Source organism: Primulina huaijiensis, chromosome 14 (assembly GCF_012295235.1).
Source record: "Primulina huaijiensis isolate GDHJ02 chromosome 14, ASM1229523v2, whole genome shotgun sequence".
In the NCBI taxonomy this organism is placed as follows: domain Eukaryota; kingdom Viridiplantae; phylum Streptophyta; class Magnoliopsida; order Lamiales; family Gesneriaceae; genus Primulina; species Primulina huaijiensis.
The window spans coordinates 11,560,447-11,582,230 of NC_133319.1; the positions used below are offsets into that span (position 1 = coordinate 11,560,447).

The window sequence follows — 21,784 nt, forward strand, 5'->3', positions numbered from 1 at the left end:
TATATATATATATATATATATATATGTGTATATTATAACAATAATAATTGATGAAATATTTATTGTATCAAAATTAAACAACAAATCAAGATAACCACTTCAATGGTATCAAGCATTTGATGTAAATTGATAAAAAACAAATAATTCATTTTTATACATACAATAAAAAAACAACTTAGCAAAATGAAAAGAAATAAAGAAAGAATATACAAAATATAAACAATCTTACTTCTCCAAGAATTCATCCTCTTCACCTTGACATAATAGATTTAGCTTTCCATGAACTAACTTTTGATCAACACTAAAAACATCACTCATAATTGGGAAAATGAAAAATATATTGGAACTTAGAACTTTTATACACACTCACACTATATTTTACAATGAGATAGAATGATTCTCAAGCTAGCACAAGGCCTCTAATTATAGGCCAAATGAGAGAAAGGGTCAAAAATTTTATTAATGCCATGTAGTTGTAACAGTAGTCTTTGTCTCCTCCAACTTCAATTCCATGTCCCTTCTTTCAATGCTTTGTTCCACGACTTTAATCACCGAATTTAACTCTGCTCAAAACAGCAAACATGTGGGGAATTGTCTGTAGATGAATTTGGCCACTTGGTTCACCTCATTTGGTTAAATATTGAAATAGTTATGATTTTTTTACTATATGCTGGTCATGGTGAAAGTAAATTTGTCCTCCTTTTGATATTTTCGCAATTTGATCATCTTAACCAACTTTTTAGGCAATCATGTCTTCTGCATGTTTGAATCACCTTCATTTGAATTTTCTAGCTTGAGTTATCATTATTTTACCAACACGTAGAAAATCTGAAAAAATAAAACATATTTAGTAAAACATTTAAATATAAACACACAATACTAAAATAACATAATTTTATAATTTTAATGAAATTTAAATTTTAAAATATAGGTTTTAACATATAATAAATTATTAATTTTAATTTTCATCAGCGACCCAAGTGTTCACTCACGGTTCCATTTTTTCCTTGAGCCAGCAGTGACACAGCCGCACTAGCCCCTAGCCCGACCCTATACCATCTTCCTTAGACCCCATAGGACCCACTTGGCTTGCCCTCAGGCCAGCCGTGAGCCCCCTTTATCAGCCACACCAGAACCTGCGAGCTTTGCTTCCCTTGCGCCAACCCCTTCCAGTCAAGCCAGTGGCTAACCACTCCACTCCAGCCCTTGACCCAGCCCTTGCCCATCAACCTTAGACCCTATAGGACCTACCTTAGCCACCTTGCTCCCCGCTGCTGCACAAACGTGAGCGTGGGGGAGAGTCCCTCTTGACGTGGACTCTTCCCCAGCCCAAATCGCGAACCCTAGCCGCCCTAGGACCAAACCCAAGGCCTAGCCATGACCCCTAGGACCCAAACTCCAGACCTAGTCGAGCCACCTACCCCCATGCATAAGAACCGAGACCTTTGAATTTGCAAACCCAATGACAAACCCACGACTCCTTCATGAAAAACTCCTACGGCTTCCAGCTTGCTTTCCCTTCAATATTTATCATGTTTTGTTCATGTTTCCTTCATATTTTTTTCGTGTATTGGCAGCGTGTCTGTCGGATTCAAAAACATTTTCAAAATAAGCGCGAAATCATTAAAAATTTGAAAATACGCAACGTACCGTAAAATAATCAAACCCACGTATTTTTCATGCATAATCAATTAAAACACACATATTATGATTTTTATGATGTTTGAAAGGGTTTAGAAAACGTGCCTTTGCGTTTATAATGCTCGATTATTCGATCTTCGGCTATGGTGCAATGTTATACGACCGGACGACGAAGAACACAAGCTTTTCTCCTCTAGATATTTTCGAAAAATATGGTGGTGTGTGTGAGGAGTGCACGGCTGATGATATGAGGAATTGTGAGGTTTTTGAAACCTAAATCACTTATTTATAATTAATTAACATGCTAATGGGCTTTGGTTTTTGGGCTTGCAAGTTTAAGGTAATTGGGCCTTTTTTAAATAATTAAATTGGGCTCAATAATACTTAATTAATTAAAACATAAAAGTTTGTAAAATTAGTTTTCATAAAATAATATTTTTGATCTTTTAAAATTCTTTGTTTGCCCAAAACGGGCTTCACGGGAAAAATCGAGCCCGACTTGTAAAATAATTCGAACTCCAATATTTTTAGGAAAAATTAAAACATTTTTAATCGTATTAGGAAGCCTTGCCATTATTTAAATAAAAATACATATTCTTGTCTTGGTCGTCCCCGGTCTCCTTTCCCTTGCCTATTATCGAATATTCGGGTAAAATCCTTAATTTCATGAAAACATGTCACATAATCATTTAATCATGCAATCATACATTTAATTATATTACAAATATCATTCTAGCATTTAAAATCAATTAAATAAAACAATTATGCAATTAAAATAATTTTGGATGCATGTGGTTTACGTAGGTTGGTTTTCCGGACGTTACAAGTATGATGATATGAAAAAGTTTATGATAAAATTTATGAAAATGTTTATGTTTAAATATGATGCATCATTACGATAATGATTTTAATTAAGGTTTATGCATCATGAAATGTTTACGAAAATGTTCATGTTTAAAGTTTATGCATCTTTATGAAAACGATATTTTAAGTACAAGAATATTTCATTGCTGTATGTGATTTGTATACGTATTATGTTGTTATCAAGATTATGGTGCGTTTAGTCTTCAGACTCAATAGGTGTGATTGATGCAGGTGATTGTGATAGTAATGTTAATGGAGGTCTTGATGCATGATCTGACAGGACTGAAGGTGCACATAACCCCAAGACCGACGCTTGTGTTCCGCACTAATTATGATTTATGATTTTAAGTTATGTTGAAGATATTTTATGACTTTTATTTATGTTCTGAGAGGTTTTTAAGAGGTTATAGTATAGGCTATACTTTTCAAATAATGTTTTTAGGTTTGGTAAAATAGTTGGTTGTTTTACTTTTAAAATGGTTCCAAATTATTTTATGCATGTGATTATGCATCTCGGCCGATTTAGTGAGGTTTGAAAAAAAAAAATTTCTAGTACGTTTTAAGAAAACGAATAGCAGACGTTTCAGGTATCTTCGAAAAGTCCGCTATGAACCGTCTGTAATATCCTGCCATACCAAGAAAACTTCTAACCTCTGACACTATCTTTGAAATGGACCATTGCTTAATGGATTCAATTTTGGATGGATCCACTGATATTCCCTCTTTCGAAACGATATGGCCCAAAAATGCCACACCAGAATTCGCATTTCTTTAACTTAGGATACAATTTCTTATCCCTCAACAGCTGCATTAAAATCCTCAAATGCTCACAATGAAGTTCTCGTGTCTTTGTGTATATCAAAATGTTATAAAAAAAACAATGACAAAAGTATCCAAATACGGCTTAAAGACACGATTCATTAAATCCATGAAAACTGAAGGAACATTGGTTAGTCCAAATGACATCACAAAATATTCATAATGGCCATACCTCGTTCTAAATGCGGTCTTCGGTATATTCTCCTTTTTCACCTTCAATTGAGGATATCCAGACTGAAGATCAATTTTCTAGAATACTGCGGCTCCTTGCAATTGATCAAAAAGATCATCAATTCGTGGCAAAGGATATTTGTTCTTAACAGTTGCCTGATTGAGTTCTCGATAGTCAATACATAACCTCAACGATCCATCTATCTTTTTCACGAACAAAACTAGAGCTCCCCAAGGCGAGGAAAAAGGTCGAATGAAACCTTTATCTAAAAGCTCCTGCAATTGATTCTTCAATTTTTTCATCTTGGTCGGAGCCATTCAGTACGAAGCTTCAGAAATTGGAGCTGTACCTGGAATCAAATCAATAACAAACTCTACCTTTCGATCAGGTGGTAATCCAGGCACCTCTTCAGAAAATACATCAGGATACTCCTTCACCACATAAATATTCTGCAATTGCATCTTACTTTCCTTGCTAACATCAAATACCGAAGCCAGAAAATCAATACACCCTTTATGCAATATTTTAGTAGCTTTCATACAAGAAATAATGGTAACACTTGACGAAGAACCTAACCCAACAAATACTTTACTTTCATGATCATCGGCTAAAAACTTCACTGTCTTGCTCGCACAGTCAATCACCGCACGATAAGCAGACAACCAATCCATACCCAGAATGACATCAAAGGCAACCATTGGAATAACAATTAAATCAGCATACAACAATCTCAAACCCATTTGTACAGGACATGCCTTAAGAATACAAGATGGCCAAATTTTATCTCCAGAGGGCAGCACAATATTGAAATATAAAGGCATGATTATAGGCTCAACAGATAAAGAGTGCATAAACACTTCAGACATAAAAGAATGAGTCGTACCAGTGTCAATCAATGTAAGTGCTTCTTTGCTGGATATTAAAATATTAGCTGATATTACCGAAAAATCAGGATTTGCACCTTCTTTTGTCATTGCAAAAATTCTACCTTGAACTTTTCCTTTGTCTGAAAAAAGAGGGCATTTCTGCGCTGTGTGTCCCATTTCTTTACATCTGAAACATCGGCCACTGCCAACCAAACATTCTCCTTTGTGTGGCTTGCCACACTTAGGACACAATGGTCTCTCCGGATCAGAAGAAGACAATGGAGCTTTGCCCTGCAGCTCTATTTTACCTTTCCCCTTGTGGCCACCTCGAACATTAGCACTTGCCCCTTGACCTCTTGCTTGGAAAGCTTGTCTTCTTAACTATCGCTCCTTCTCAAGTTCCTATTCATCGTGTTCAGCAAGCAAGACTCTCTCAACAATGTCTTGATATGTGACCAATTTCTAAATGTGAACATCTCTTCTAATTTCTAGCCTTAACCCACGAAAGAAGTTTCACCCTTATCTTAGTTATTCTCGGCTATGAAGGTAACAAATACGCATCCTTCTTCAAATTTCAGAGTATACTCAGTGACAGTCATAGCATCTTGCCTCAATTCAAGAAATTATTTTACCTTCTTTGCTTTGACTTCCCTTGAAAAATATTTGGCATAGAATAATTCTTTGAACTCGTTCCACTTTAAATCACGAACATTGACAGTAACTTTGGTCGCTTCCCACCAAATACGAGCCGCTTTCACCAACATAAACACAGCACAACTTACTTTATCTTGATCAGTAAACTTTAAATAATCAAAGATGGCCTCCACTGACTTGACCCACTCAAGAGCCACTAGTGGATCAAGACCACCAATAAATTCGGTTCTTCCGTCTAAACAACTCATAAGAACCACCTTCATTGCTTTGTGTTCTACCTTGACCTCTTCCTTGGCCACGACCCTGAGTCGGGATTTGCATGCTCAATAACTGTTGAATCTGTTCACCATGGACTTTCGCTTGTTCTTTTAATAACTTACTGAATTCATCTACAACTTTGGCAGTCTTATCAGTAGTAGGGGTCCTATCATAACCTTCGGTACTCTTTCTTTTGGGAGGCATTTCCTACACATAGGCTCACTTTAACATAGCTAGGGAAACAATAAGATATCAATAGCAATGAAATATAATCATTTCTCAATGTTAAAATCAATAGATGCAGGATCGAAAACATACCAGATTGTCCTAGGTAGAAGAAGTCATATATGGTCTGAAGAAACTTTGCTCTGATACCAATTGAAACAACCCCATACCATGACATTTAGATTTAAAGAAATAACATGCGCGAAAGCCTTATATTTTAAAGGGAAAAATAAGATACTATTTGCATAATGAATTTTCAAACTTTATACATAACCATTCATAAATCTATCGTCAAAAGATAGTTAAAAACCACCACAAATTTTCTTGATTCATTTTACAAAATTCATGGTACTAAAATTTTCCAATGTTCACTACACAAAAATAAGTGTTACATGCCAAAAGTTTTCCCTTCTATCTTGCCATATGACTTCTTCCATCGTGGACAATCCATTCATTCTATCTTGTCACCTGCATCACATGATATTAACTGGAATGAGTTTATAACTCAGTAAGTAGAAAGCTGAAAATAACAAATACATATACATAGGCTTGGCTTGAAGCTTAACTATGGCAATGACAATGAAAACTGAATAATACCATCTTCAATGAACAATAAATATGAAGGCAATATAGATGGTATCTCATGGCATGAATTAAAGAAAGGAATTGGTAGTTCTGTGACCTGTGACCTGTGATAAGTATCTCCTTGATATAAATATAAAAACTGTGAGAGATACTCTTAATCATGAAATTGGCCAATGACATGCATGCAATTACTATCAATCCCTGGCTTTAATCATAAGAATTTCATTGAGACAATTGAATAAACACTTGGTAGGCACAATGAATTGCTAGCTCCTTTGTCAATGAATTCAATGGGATTCTTCGATCAATGAACATATATCCATACATATATCAAGAATATATCAAAAAGGAGGAGCTAGACATCAATAAACATGGCTTTATACATATATTTATCATGTGAGCAAAGGAAAAACCTCTACTTACAACCCAACAAGCAAGCAAATGGTTGCTACAAGGTTATCGAAGGAATTCCTACAACAATATACACATAATTAACCATTAAGCATCAACAATAATCATAGGGATCAACCAAACCAACTTAAACCTTCATCTTCTCAAATCTTTCTAACCTTAATAGATAAAATTCTAACCTTGGATCTTTGAAACTTAGTAGGAAAAGCTAAGAAATACACTAAAATCCTTGTACTTGAGATGGAGAAATGAAGGAGAGAAACTTGAGGGAGAAAAGAGCTTGAATCGTTCCAAGGGAGAAGAAAGAAGTTAGAAATCTATAGAAGCCTCTTGATACAACATAAATAATCCCTTCAATCCATCAAAATCGCATTTTTGAAAAACAATTTCGCCCCGACTAGCGCCGCGCGCCACCTTGCTGGCACTGCGGCGCCTGCGCTTCGGCACTGGCAGTGCCGTGCAGCACTGTGGCGCCAGGGCTTCGGCCCTTGCGCTGCCGCCTGCGCACCAGCAACATCAGCAGCGCTGCCCCTCCGGCGCTACGATGCTGCCCCTGCACCTGAAAATCATCACCAATCCACTTAACTCCATCCTATTCCAATGCCATGCAATACCAATGAAAATTAAACATCCATATAGATCCTCAAATCATCAATAAACCATCACAACAAGAACCCATCAATTTCCATAATCAACACCAACTATGAACATAGCACCAAAAACAATAACCCTAACTTCACCATTACAATCAACCATAAATACATTTCAACCATTATACCTTCACAAACATAACAACTAACAATACCGTACAACAATAACCATGAATATGAAAAAACCATAACAATAACCATAAATCCAAAACACCAACCCATAAAATACATCGTTGACAATAGAATGATAAAAGGTTGGGATATTACAAACATACTCTGCATCGTTATACGCATAGTCATAAAAATTGTAAAACTTGTTTCAAACCCTGACTTAAAATCCACTATAATACATATGCGGAAGCTATACAATAAGACGTCCAGGTTCTTGTCGAGGTAAGACACATCACAAGCGTCCATTGGCGAACCGGCATCCTATGTACCTTCATTACCTGATCCTGTAATACATAAGCTACGTGAGTTTATAAAACTCAATAAGTTGACACTTATACGTATCAATATGCGTAGAAGGAACATACATATCAAGTCGTGATCAACAATGAATCTTTAAACCGTCATACTATAGCATATATTCATGTTCATTTTTGTACTTGAGCCTGACTAGTTGACCTGTACTAGTGTGCTTGCTTTATTATATAGCTACTACTCTGTTGGATGTTAGGGAGCCCCTTCGTCAACCCCACGTCCCATGAGCATATATTGGCCAATAGGTTTGGTGGACTTAAACCACTCATGATGTCAACAAGCTCATATATCATATAAAAATCAGTCATTTTCCTTTTCTTTCATGTTCATGTTTATGACATAGCACCTATCTTCAATATTCGTGAATGTCTTTCATATTTAATACATAACGATGTAATATGGTGCTATGTTTGCATCAATAAACATACTAACAATGTAAATATAGCAATAATCAATTGGAAGCATTTGAAATACATAATATTACTCATGTATTACTTCAAGAATATGTCAACTTACAGTCCAAGCTTAAGAAACTGGTTCGGGACTATGTTTCTCGCTCCTATACTATCAATATATCAATAATTCAATTCCTAGCTTCAAAATGAGGAAGAAGAAGAAAAATCACTTGGAGGCGGTTTGCTCGAGTTTCTTGTTGTGAAAGGAGATGGAGGACTGGTGTTGATGCCAAGAAATTTCCAAACTTATCTTCTTATATATAAGGCGGCGCTCGGGCGGTAACATTCTACCGCTCGGGCGCGGAACATTTTGTAAATATACCGCATTTGTGGTGCAGGGGTGCTCGTGCGGTAACATCCTACCGCTCGGGATCCACCCATTCTATCCTTGCGCACTGTTCATCTAAGATTGCTCCAGAAACATCTCTTCCTTTCATAATTTGAAAAAGTGGTAAACATGAAAGTAGTAGTCCTATGTCTTGGCTTACATCTCCAATTAGTTTCATGTCATTTAAATGTCTGAGTAAAAGGTTATGCTCATCCTCCCAACATGTGTCAGTGCATGAACAACGATACACACTGCACATTAATTCAGGACGGTTTTGGCCCTTTTTTCCAATGGATTTGGACTAAACTAAAAACATCAAAGTTGTAGTCCTACTTATTGGATTTCTAATGAAATTGGCCTCATATCAATATGATTGATATTCAAATACTTATACTAAAACCGTAAGAAGTGTCACAGCTTTCATTCTCATTTCGTGCATTTCAATATCAATGTTCATGACATATTTTCTGAAACGTCTGCTATTCTTTTAAAAATCCAAAGGAGCTAGATTGAATCGTAACATCGTCCAACATTTTACCAAACCCAAAAAAATAATATTTGAAAAGTATAGCCCATACTATACCCTCCCAAAAACCTCTCATAAATAAATCGTAGTAAAAATATCTTTAGTATCACTAAAAATCATAAATCATAACTAGTGCGGAAAACTAGCGTCGGTCATCGGGTTATGTGCACCTTCAGTCCAGCAAAGTCAACCATCAAGACCTCCATTATCATATTCATAATCAATATCACCTGCATCAATCACACCTAGTGAGTCTAAAGACTCAACACACCATAATCTTGATAACAAGTAATACATATAGAGATCACATGCAACAGTGAAAAATACTTGCACATAAACTATCGTTTTCATGAAGATGCAGAAACTTTAAACAAATCCATTTTCATAAACATTTTCATGATGCATAAACTTTAAATAAAAACATGTTCGTAAACATTTTCATAAACTTTTCATAAACGTTTTCATATCCTCAAAAACATATTCATATTCATGTCATCATCAACATATACGTATTCATATTATCATCAACATATACGTATTCTTTTTTTTTTCTTTCGTTAAATTCAGATCGTTAATTGTGACTTTCGTGCTCATCTACGTCTACGTCTACGTGTTGGGCGATGGATCCATCTACTTGTAACAACAATACTGGGCAGCGGGGACTCCAGCAACACTCTCACTGGTCAACTGGGCCTTGGCCTTACATGTTAACATATTCGTGTCATTGGAAATACGATCGTCGGGCTCCCTCTGGAGCCTTCTCCCGTAAACGAGCTCCATCTGGGGCCTTCTCCCTCACGATATCTACAGTCGTATTCGTATCAATGGAAATACGATCGTCCGGCTCCCACTGAGACCATAACCCTCACGATATCTCCAACATATTTAGTCACAATCCCTTCACATCCTTCAACATTTCGTATTTTCATCACTTAATAAAAACATGCATATAATATCGTTTTTCTTTTAAACCAAGCATGCAACGTAACTTTTAAATGCCAATGTTAAATCACAAAAACCCATAAACATTTAAAATAAACATTTTGACATAAAAATCCTTAAACATATAAAATTCCATAAACATCCATAACCATTGAAAATAATCATATTAGCATATAAAACAGCATTTAGAGTACTTCGATGACGTTTACTAATTTCTAGATGTAAAAAGACCGTTTTATCCCTGGACGTAAAATTTTTTCGTATTTATCCTTAGACCTCGAAACGACATCCCAATTCATTCCAAACTTAACATATGACCTTAAAATACACCAATAATTATTTCTTAGACGTAAACTTATGCCATCGACTAATTTCTCAAATCGTTTTTAAAACTTAGACGTACATCCCATTTTTGACTCGTATGAACACGAAACTTAACCAAACTTTCCCCAATTTGAATAAACTATTTTCAAGCCAATACAAGCCAATTAAAGCCCCTGGACAGCCTATGCTACCTACTGAAAATTTCTGCACAAACCCTATCCCATATTTGGTTTGTTTCTTGGCTTGCCTCGCCTCCAAACCCTTAGCTTCCTGTGCAGACCTTCACAGCCCCATTCGAACCATCCTACAGCCCCTTTTTGTCCCCTTAACACATCCTAACAACAGCTAGTACCCTTGGCCCTTGAAGAGTCCTCGTCGAAGAGCCCTTGCACACAAGGACTCTATTTTCGAGCAGCCCCTTCCTACCCCATGTCCAGCCCTTGTGTCAACCTGTCTAGGACCTTAAACCCCCTCAAATTCATCCCTTCTCATAGCCCTATGATGGCAGCCCCTTTATGCATTAATATCACAAGTTTTATAACCTAAAAACATGAGTTTTTGACATGCTATGGCATAAAAACGAAAATAAGAAAAAGGCCAACATATTTATATGCAAACATAGTTAAAACATGTAATACGGTGTGATAGATGAGAAAAAGGAGATTTATGACGTGCCTTTGCGTTTTTAACGCACGATTTCTCGTTGACGATTGCGAAGAACGGCGACGACAACCTAGGCTTGATTTTCCTTGAAGCATTTTCGGATTTTCTCTTTCAAATATGGTGTGTGTGTGCCGTGTGATTAGAGGAATTTTGGGGAGAAAAGTTTCTGAAATTTGGGCGTGGGGTTGTGTAAGGTTTGGGGTGGGTTTTCATGTATTATATACTAATTAACTCTTTAATTAAGCTTAAACCTACTAAGCCCCCAAATTAGGCCCATTAGGAAGGTTAATTAGGCCCATAATGCTCATTTAAAATATTAAAAATTATTTTATTTAATAAAGTTTGTGAATTTATTTGCCGGGTTGTCAAAACGTTCGTATTTTTGTTGAAAAACCAACACCGATAAAAATTACGTCCCGGCGTATAAAATCACCTCAAAACCCCATATTTTCAAAAATAATAAAAAGCATCACCCATATTTTAAATAATTAAAAACAATTGTTTAATAAAAATCATTTTCTATTTTTCAGCCCTCGATCTCCGTTCTTCGATCGCAACTCGAGTAACGTTTTTTAAAAATACATTTTTAATGTAACCATATAGAAAAATATATTTTAAACATGTAAATATGCACAAAATTATTAATTCATTCAATTAAAACATTTAATAAAAATACAAGAGAATTTAATAATTGCATGCACGTGGTTTGCGTGTATCTTTAAATTTTCGGGGCGTTACATTTTCATTCACACATCTTACATTCACTATTCAATCCAGTCACCATATTCAATATCACTATCGATACCTCAATCAACACGTGAAACAAAAAGAGCCAAATAACCACATAATAAATTACATAAACACATCATTAATCATTTGTACGAATAACCGGGCATTACATTTCTTATCCATCGGACTGAATTTTTTTTTTCGGTTGTAAAATGTTTTAATTTTTTATTCATTTTTAATTATTTTTTATTCTCACAAAGGGGGAGAATCAGTTTTAAGTTCTTGTTTTAAATTTAAGTTTTTGTTTTAACAAGTTTTAAGTTTCTGTTTAAAATTTTTGTTTTAAAAAATCTTAAATTTTAAAATCTCTTTATGAGTTCAAGTTTTGTGATCATTCAAAAGGGAGAGATTGTTAGAACATTTCATATTCGCAATCTTGATTTTGATATTAACAAAACTTGTCATTTTTGTTTTTAATGAATTTATCTAAGTGCGCATAGGCTGAAATTGATCAGGCTTCGAGTTGATTAGTTAACGAGCCAAAACTGAAGCTATCAAGACGCTAATTGAAAGTTCCAACTGATTGTCCAAACTGAACCAGTCCAACTGAAGTATCAAAGAATAGTTCAACTGATTGTTCAGTTGTTAGGTGATTCAGCAGAAGATGTTCAGAAGCCCAGCCAGCTGATGAAGAGCACAACTGATGAAAAGCACAACTGTCTAGTTCAACTGAATCAGTGAAATCAGTTCTGCTGACAAGCCAACTGATTTCACCAAACCAGCTCAACTGATCAGTTCAGAGCATCAGTTAGGAATCAACTAATTTGCAGAACACGACAAGCTTATCTAACGGAATCCAGCTAAGCACAACGATACAAAAGCAATTGTACTATCAATAGTATAATAATGGACGTTGCAGAAAAACTTAAAGAAAAAATTTTCAAGAATGACTGTCGGAAAAGTCGAGACAAAAATTTCAAGGAACGCATTCAAGCTGCGACGGATACAATAATTGAATCTCACTGTACGATCAAGCTTTCTGCCCATAAATAGAAGATCAAGATCAGTGAGATGAAACAAGGAAAGCAAGAGAGAAAAGAAAGGGCACGCATATTGCATATCAGCTTACAAAGAAACAATCAGCCCAGTTGAGGGAATACACCAAAGTTATATAGGCTAAGTTTAGAGGCTTATTTCTCTCAGTGTGTGAGAACACCTTCCCGTTGTAATCATTGTTTAGTTCTCACACACATACACCACCACTCGCAAATACAGAGAGTTAAGCTTATAGAATAGCTGAGTGGGTCTTTGCACAAAGACATAAAACAATGTGTGTGTAGTCTTTGACACACAAACATTAAAAAAGTGTTGGCTGAAAGGTTCTGCCTTCAGTCTAGGCAAGGAGTTCAGATTAGGCAGTAGTGTAAGTCCTAAGCTGAGTGGGTTTGTACAAGTCTTTGTATTAATTAAAGTCTTCTAGTGAATCCTACCCGAGATGGTAGAAGGGGTGACGTAGGAGCAGTTGAAGTCTACGAACATCCATAAAAATATTTTGTGTATTTAACTGGATAACTATTGTTTTCAAACTGATTTGATCAGTTCGAGCAGTTATTAGTTCAGTTTTCACCATAACTGAACTGATATATGTAAGAACTGATCCCTTGCTTTTTAGTTACTCAGCTTACACAAGCTAAAAACTTTCAAACTTAACGGTTTTCTTAACGAAGGATTACTTCGACTATTTTCTGCTTGGACCAAACTCGATTTAATTCATCGGTGTTTACATTCTTAGAACACGAGCTATTGAAGCACCTTCGCAGGTGTTAGAACCGATCCTTCAGAAATATAACACTCAAACTAAAAATATTACAATGAATTATCTGAAAGAAAATTGGAGAGGATGATCGATATCCCCAACTTCCTTCTACCTTCTTATTTGTAGAAGCCCTTCTTGAATTTCAAATTCGGACTTCAGACTTGTGGACAACTTTTTAATTTATTGCATGTTATTTGTAACGCCCAGACATTCGTATGCATATGATGTAAGTTTATGATTATTATTAAGTTGTTCATTATTCCTTTTATGGTTTATTGATGATCATTTGGGATATGTGATGTCATGGTGATGGTTTATGGCTTCAAGTTATGATATGATTGATAATGAATGATATAGAATGAATAGAGAATTGATGGGTAGAATAGAAAGTTGAGCTTGAGCACAATAGGTAATGGAAGTGCAAAAACGGTATGAAACTGTGGCAGTATTTGTGGTTTTTAGCATAATATTTTTTATATTGATCCAAATGATGTGAGGCCACTTCCATTAAAAATATAAGACATAAGGCTATAACTTTCATGTTTTGAGTTTTGTTCAAATCATTGTGGAAGACTAGCCAAAAGTGACCCAAAATGTGTAGTGTGTATCATTGTTCTTGCACTGACACATGTTGGGAGATTGAGCATAACCTTTTAATCAGACCTTAAAATTACATGAAGTTAATTGGAGATGGAAGCCAAGACATAGGGCTACAACTTTCATGTTGACCACTTTTGCAAATTAGGAAGTTAAAAATGAGTTTTTCAGCAGAATGTGGCACGCATATGCGCCAAATCTCGCGGCATAGCGCGCCGGGTGCTGAAGTTATTGTGTTGGGCAGANTCAATACATCAATCACAACTACCATTCCCCAACTTCACCATCTACAATAACTCAAGAACAAAAAGCGAAACCTCTTACATTTGCTCCTTACACTAAAAAAATGAAGTTCCAACTCCGGATTGAAGATTATTTGCTTGATTGAATGAGAGGAAAAAAAAAAGAAAAANCCTCTCATTCAATCAAGCAAATAATCTTCAATCCGGAGTTGGAACTTCATTTTTTTAGTGTAAGGAGCAAATGTAAGAGGTTTCGCTTTTTGTTCTTGAGTTATTGTAGATGGTGAAGTTGGGGAATGGTAGTTGTGATTGATGTATTGAATTAAATGGTCATTCAAGATTATTATTTGGATGTTGATGGTTAGTTATTGGGTTTATTGTTGTAGGATCATCGTCAAAGTTTAGGAAACCATTTGCTCCAAGTGTTGTAAGTGGAATCATTTCTTGAATGAATCACATGATCCTATATGTATGTGTATTGATGATTTTATGACGTTAACTCCTTCCAATTTCCATTCATGATATATATATGTAAATATGAATATATGGTAGTGTAATTATACGCATTTTTGAANTCAATGAAAATGAATATCATCCTTAATTAAATTTTTTTTAATATAAATTTATAGTTTTTGTTTTATTAAATGTTTAAATATTATATGTTTTATAATAAATTTAATAAAATATAAGTTGTTGCGTAATTATAAGTTTTTACTATTTTTACAGGTTTGATGAAACAAGAATAACCTTGGGGTTGCAAATGGGATTAAGATAATTCTTGGACCTGTAGAAAGTTGATGATAATATCTACAATATTGGTGACAAGCATGAGATAAAAATCTTCTCACAATTGGGTTCAAATTAAGCAACAAATAAAGTTACCGAAGGAGTGGTAGTTTTACCATGCTCTAGCATTTTGACCATATCTCTCAAATTACTTAGTCAAATGGTTAAAAAAATACCACAATTCAAACAACTCAATTATCTACATGTTTTATTTTATGTGGAAAAGAAAATTCGGATGGGAAGATTTTCAAAAGCGATGTGAATTAAAATATAATTTCTTGGAACACCAATGATAACTTATGTGTAAAAAAAATATTTTATTTGTGGTTGTCTCCCCAAATTTGGCTATAAATAGGGTTGCATTGTAATGAATTGAGATATCCCTCATTCTATGAACAAACATTTGAGTTCATAATATTTCTCTCTATATTTTTTCTTTATTTCTTCATTTAAATATAATTAGCATGTTAATTTTATATTCAAAGTTTTACACTTTGANTATTAAAATTATGAATTAAAGATTAAAACAATTAAAAGAAAAACAAAACAAAACAAATGGACATTGTAGTGGACTTATAATTACCTTAGCTTCCCTGTGGATACGATATTTGGATTCACCGAATTATACTACTTGTGGATAACCTGCTCTTGGGAGTGAAACAATCAAAGTCGCAACAAGTTTTTGGTGCCGTTGTCGGGGAAGTATTATTTAATTTCAATTCTATTTAATTTTATATTTTTTTCTTTCTTTGAATTTTTATTGTTTTTGTGTGTTTTTCTTCTTTTTCTTTTGCATTTGCATGAGCATTATTTGGTCACGTACACTTAGTGGTCGACTCATTCGAAATAACCCTTTATTTTCACAAAACATGGCGGAAGAACTCATCTAGGAAAATGAAGATGAAATTCAATCACAACATGATCTAAAAGGAGATCGATTAAGGTGCCCGGTTGCGCAACGGAAGTTTAAAATTTGTTTCAACAAGAACATGAAAACCAAGCACCCACTAAATGTGTAGCAAATACGAAAACACAAAATATGTCATAGATAGTGTGTTTAAGAAATATACATATCAATCTTAAAAGGTTGATGTTTGGCTCCAACTAAGTTGTAAACAACTTAGCTCTTGAAGGAAGACAATCTACAAGCTTCTCCTTTGAGCACTCCTTGCACAAAAATTAAGCCCACCGCCAACTACGTAGATCTCCTCTAATTTTCCACTAGAAAAATTAGAGGATTTTTCTTTGAGAAGACCTTTCTTTCCTCAACAATTGAAGAAGAAAAAATGGAGAGAAAAATCTTGCAAATTTCGGCCAAGGTGAATGGGGAGAGAAGGGAGGAAGACCTTTCTTGGTTGTGGAAAAATTTAAAGCAAAAAGGTGCATGTGCATGCCATGCAATTAACTCAAAAGTTGTCTCCAACCCTTCACCTCCCTAGCATGCTTTTCACTTGGGCTTGTAACAATTACAAGGCCCATAGACTTTTATTTAAATGTCCCAAACAAAGTTTAGACCAATTAAATCTTACTTGAATTTACTCAAGCTCACTAGTTAAATAATTATTCCAATTGGGCTTTACAAGACCTAATGTTATTTAATTAATTCAACACTTGAATTAATTTAATTATTTGGACTCTACTAGGCCCACTAGTTTTTAATTAATTCAACACTTGAATTAATTTAATTTAGTCCATAATGATGTTTATGAAAATCACAATTTTCAAATACATTATTTATTTGGCCAACTTTTAATTTAGAAACATTTCCACAAATTAAAAGTTACATTTCCCTCATAGAAGTCATACTTCTATTTTTCCTTATGTTTATAAACTCCTTTATAAGCCGTTCTACACATTGAACTATTTTACTTCTCAACGGGATCTAGAAAGCTAGTACTTGTATGGCCCTCAATGGTTCATTGATACAACTAGCCGTGGGTTCACATCTCCAAGTGATTCGGACTAAACATGTCCTTATACGAGCATACCCTAATTGCTTCATTCTTAATTATCAACTCCTTGATAACAAGAACGTCAGAACTCAAGTCTGATAGTACCCAACCAATCATGTCAAATGCCTAGCACCATCGCTTACATGATTCCCTAGGTATCAAATGATAGTGCCTGCAAGAACCATTCAATTATGGTTAGCGTACAGTACGGACCCTTCAACTCATATATCCTGATCGATTCGACAACCATTGGTATATCGAGAGTTGTCAATGAATCGATACTATGTGTCATGTCGTAGTTGCATCGATGGTGTAATCTATGAAACCCCTTTTATAATTACCACCATACTCTGATCAGAGATTTCATACTACATACACATAGGATATCCATACCCAAAGGTAAGCGGTGAATCCCCGACTACAATGCATCGACTCCTATATGTTTCGACAAAATACCCAACCTTGCCACCTGATGACCCCATATGAGTCGGTAAACAAGTCAAAGTGCAATGCTAGCACATAGAGTCTCAATGTTGTCCCGGGTCATAAGTACTAATGGTGTACAACCATAAACTAGGACGTTTCCACTCAATAAGTGAGAACCACTTGGAAAGTCCTTTATGGAGGGTTGTTCAGTGCACTCTACCAAGAGCACCTATCTGCATGCTCGGACATCACAATGTCCCCTAGCAATGAAACATGGTACTCACATCGCAGATACTAGTCTCGAACTCGAGCGGCCTATATCCTTCTTAACTGCGGCTGAATCGACTATGAACTGTTTAGAATATACAGTATTCCAAATATGAGTTTCATGATACTCATCATATGAGCATCTCATATTCTTTCTACTATTTGTATATTCAAGGACTTTATCTATGCAATTAGCATGGGTATACAGATAAAGAAGTGCCAAAACAATAATTTCAAATATTATTAAAATAAAGACTGTTTATACATAGAGTTTCATTGTGAACAGTCGGCCAACACTTGGCTCGACGTGCACCTACTCTAACAATCTCCCACTTGCACTAGAGCCAACTACCCATATACTTCAAACCCATCGATTCGCGATGCTTCTCGAATAATGGTCCAGGTAAAGGTTTAGTTAGCGGATCAGCAACATTATCTGCGGAGCCAACTTTGTCAATCGACACTTCTCCTCTTTCCACAATCTCTCGGAGGATGTGGTACTTTCTCAATACGTGTTTGGACTTCTGATTAGACCTTGGCTCCTTTGCTTGAGCAATGGCTCTCGTGTTGTCACAAAACACCGGGACATGAGCAACTCCATTAGGAATGACGCTCAACTCTTGGACGAAATTCCTTATCCAAACAGCCTCCTTTACTGCAGCTGATGCAGCAATGTATTCGGCCTCAGTGGTGGAATCTGTTGTCACTTTGATTGTTGCACTCCCAATAGCAGGTTGTCCACAAGTAGTATAATTCGGTGAGTCCGATATCGTATCCACAGGGAAGCTAAGGTAATTACAAGTCCACTACAATGTTTTTTTGTTTTGTTTTTGTTTTTGTTTCTTTTTAATTTTAATTGTTTGAATCTTTAATAGGTAAATTTTAATTGTTCAAATTTTAATTTAAGTAATTTCCAAACAATTTTCAACCATGTCACAAAAAATGCTTAGCATACATCTTTGAAATGTTGCTGGGACATTGCATAATCCAAATGGCATCCTTCTAAATGCAAATGTTCCAAAAAGACATGTGAATGTAGTTTTATCTTGATCTTCGAGTGCAATGGGAATTTGATAATAACCTGAATATCCATCAAGAACAGTAGTATGGATGACCTGCTACTCTTTCTAAAATTTGATCCAAAAATGGTAATGAAAAATGATCTTTTCTAGTGGCGTCATTTAATTTTCTATAATCAATACACATCCGCCAACTAGATGGGACTCGACTTGTTAACAATTCACCTTTTTCATTTTTTATCACTGTGATGCCAGATTTTTTCGGAACTACTTGTGTTGGGCTTACCCACTTACTATCAGAAATAGGGTAGATAATCCCAACATCAAGTAGTTTGAGAACTTCAGTTTTCACAACATCTTTCATGTGTGGATTTAATCTCCTTTGTGGTTGTTGAGATGTTTTTGCATTTTCTTCTAAGTGAATTTTGTGAGTGCAAATTAGTGGATTAATGCCCTTGAGATCTTTTAGTGTCCAACCAATTGCATTTTTATGTCTTTTAAGCATATCAACTAATTTACCTTCTTCATCACTTGCTAGTTTGGAAGAAATTACCACCGGATATGTTTCATCTTCTCCAAGAAATGCATACTTCAATTCTTCTGGCAAGGGTTTTAACTCCAATATGGGTGGTTCGTCTTTGTTCTCATATTTTGCATCAAATTCTTTCTCTGATCCTGGTAACGAGTGATACCTGATAAAATCATCAAGATCAATTTCAATATTTTCTTTAACAGTTTCAATTGAACAAATATCTAATTGATCACGAGTACTCCCTTCTTGAATGTTTTCTTCCACAAGAGTTTCAATAAGATTTTCATCTTCACTTTCATCTCCTTTGTCATGTGGTTGCTTACAAAGATTAAACACATTAAGCTCCAAGGTCATGTTACCAAATGACAACTTCATTATTCCATTCCTGCAATTTATAAGAGCATTAGAAGTTGCTAAAAATGGACGACCTAAAATTACAGGAATTGCATTACAAGCTTCGATAGGTTGTGTATCTAAAACTATGAAATCGACAGGATATACAAAGTTATCAACTTGGACCAACACGTCTTCTACCATACCTCTTGGCACTTTAACAGATCTATCAGCAAGTAAAAGTGTTACCGAAGTAGGTTTTAACTCGCCTAGATTGAGTTCTTGATAAACTGAATATGGAAGTAAATTCACACTAGCTCCAAGGTCAAGCAAGGCTTTTTTAATCTTTCGTTCTCCAATAATACAAGAAATAGTAGGACAACCAGGGTCTTTGTATTTCAAAGCATTATTATTTTGAATGATTGCACTTACTTGTTCGGCTAAAAATGCTTTCTTTTTCACATTCAATTTTCTTTTCACAGTGCACAAGTCTTTCAAAAATTTGGCATATGATGGTACCTGTTTTATTGCATCTAATAAAGGAATATTAACTTTTACTTGTTTAAAAATATCATATATATCAGAATTCAAATTTGATTTTTTTGTATTTTTCAATGCATGAGGGAATGGTGGTGACACTGTCTGTTGAACCTCCTCTTCGCAAGTTATGGGTTCCACTTCCTTACCCTTTGGAGTTGATTTATCATCATCTTCACAAGGTTCAAGAATGGATTTTTCCACAACCTTACCACTTCGAAGGGTAATAACAGATTTTACCTGATCCATCGGTTGAGTTCCAGAAGTTCCAGTTTGTGAATGATGATCCTTGGGATTAGGCAGAGGTTGTGAAGGAAATTTACCTTTTTCATGAACATTAAGTGCAGATGCAAATTTAGCAAGAGTATCTTTCAAATCTGTCATGGTTTGAGCAGTTTGAGTATTGATAGACTCTTGCTTTGCAATGAAAGAATTCAATATATCTTCCAAATTCCTTTTAGGTGGAGGAACATAAGGTGCATAATTTTGAAAATTTTGTTGATTTTGGAAATGTGGTTGTGAAAATTGTGCAGCATTATCATTCCTCCAACTAAAATTTGGATGATTTCGCCAACCTAGATTGTAACTTTGAGAAAATGGTTCAAAATTTGGCCTTTTGAGATTGTTTAAAACATTGGCTTGTTCATGGAGACATTCTTTAAAAGAAGGCAAAGTGGGACAATCTTTTGTAGAATGATCACTTGTATCACAGATGTGACATGCAATTTCTTGAACAGATTTTAATTGACCATTCTTTTTCAATTCAAGTGCCTCAACTTTTCTTGCCAAAGAGGTAAATCTAGCTTGAAGATCATGTTCATCTTTGAGAGTGTACATACCTCCACCAGATGTAGGAGATTGAATCTTGTTTGATGGTTCGATTGTACCTATAGTGTCCCAATTTTGAGCATTTTCAGCTAATGAATCGAGATACTCAATTGCCTCATTTGGATCTTTATCTTCAAATGTTCCATTACACATAAATTCAACCATTTGCCTATCTTTAGGTGTTAAGCCTTCATAAAATTGAGAAACAACTCTCCAAATTTCAAAACCATGATGTGGACAAAGATTAAGCAATTCTTTATATCTATCCCAACACTGATAAAAAGTTTCTCCTTGTTTTTGAGTGAAAGTGATGATTTGCCTTTTGAAAGAATTTGTTCTATGAGATGGAAAAAACTTTTTCAAAAATTGTTGTTGCAATTCATCCCAAGTTCGAATGGATCCCGATCTAAGATTTTGTAGCCAAGTTTTAGCTTTATCTTTTAAAGAAAAAGGAAAAAGCTTAAGTCGAATGGTGTTCATGCTACAATTTAGATCATTATATGTGTTGCACACTTCTTCAAACTCTCGTAAATGCATGTATGGATTTTCAGAATCTAAGCCATGAAAATTGGGTAAAAGTTGGATAATACCAGGCTTAAAATTGAAATGAGATGCATCGGGGGGAAAAACTAGACATGAAGGTGCACTAGTACGTGTAGGATTCATGTGATCTCTAAGTGTTCTTCGTCTATCATGATCATGTTGAGATTGAATTTCATCTTCATTTTCTTGGATGGGTTCTTCCGCCATGTTTTGTAAAAATAAAGGGTTATTTCGAATGAGTCGACCACTAAGTGTACGTGACCAAATGCTCATGCAAATGCAAATGCAAAAGAATAAAAACACACAAAAGC

The 21,784-nt window shown here is 35.2% G+C and overlaps 1 pseudogene; it reads right to left on the minus strand.

The window, feature by feature from the left end:
* LOC140957978 (uncharacterized) overlaps window positions 1-20,486 on the minus strand; it is a 27,152-nt pseudogene extending 6,666 nt beyond the window's left edge.
* Between the last annotated feature and the right edge of the window lie 1,298 nt (window positions 20,487-21,784).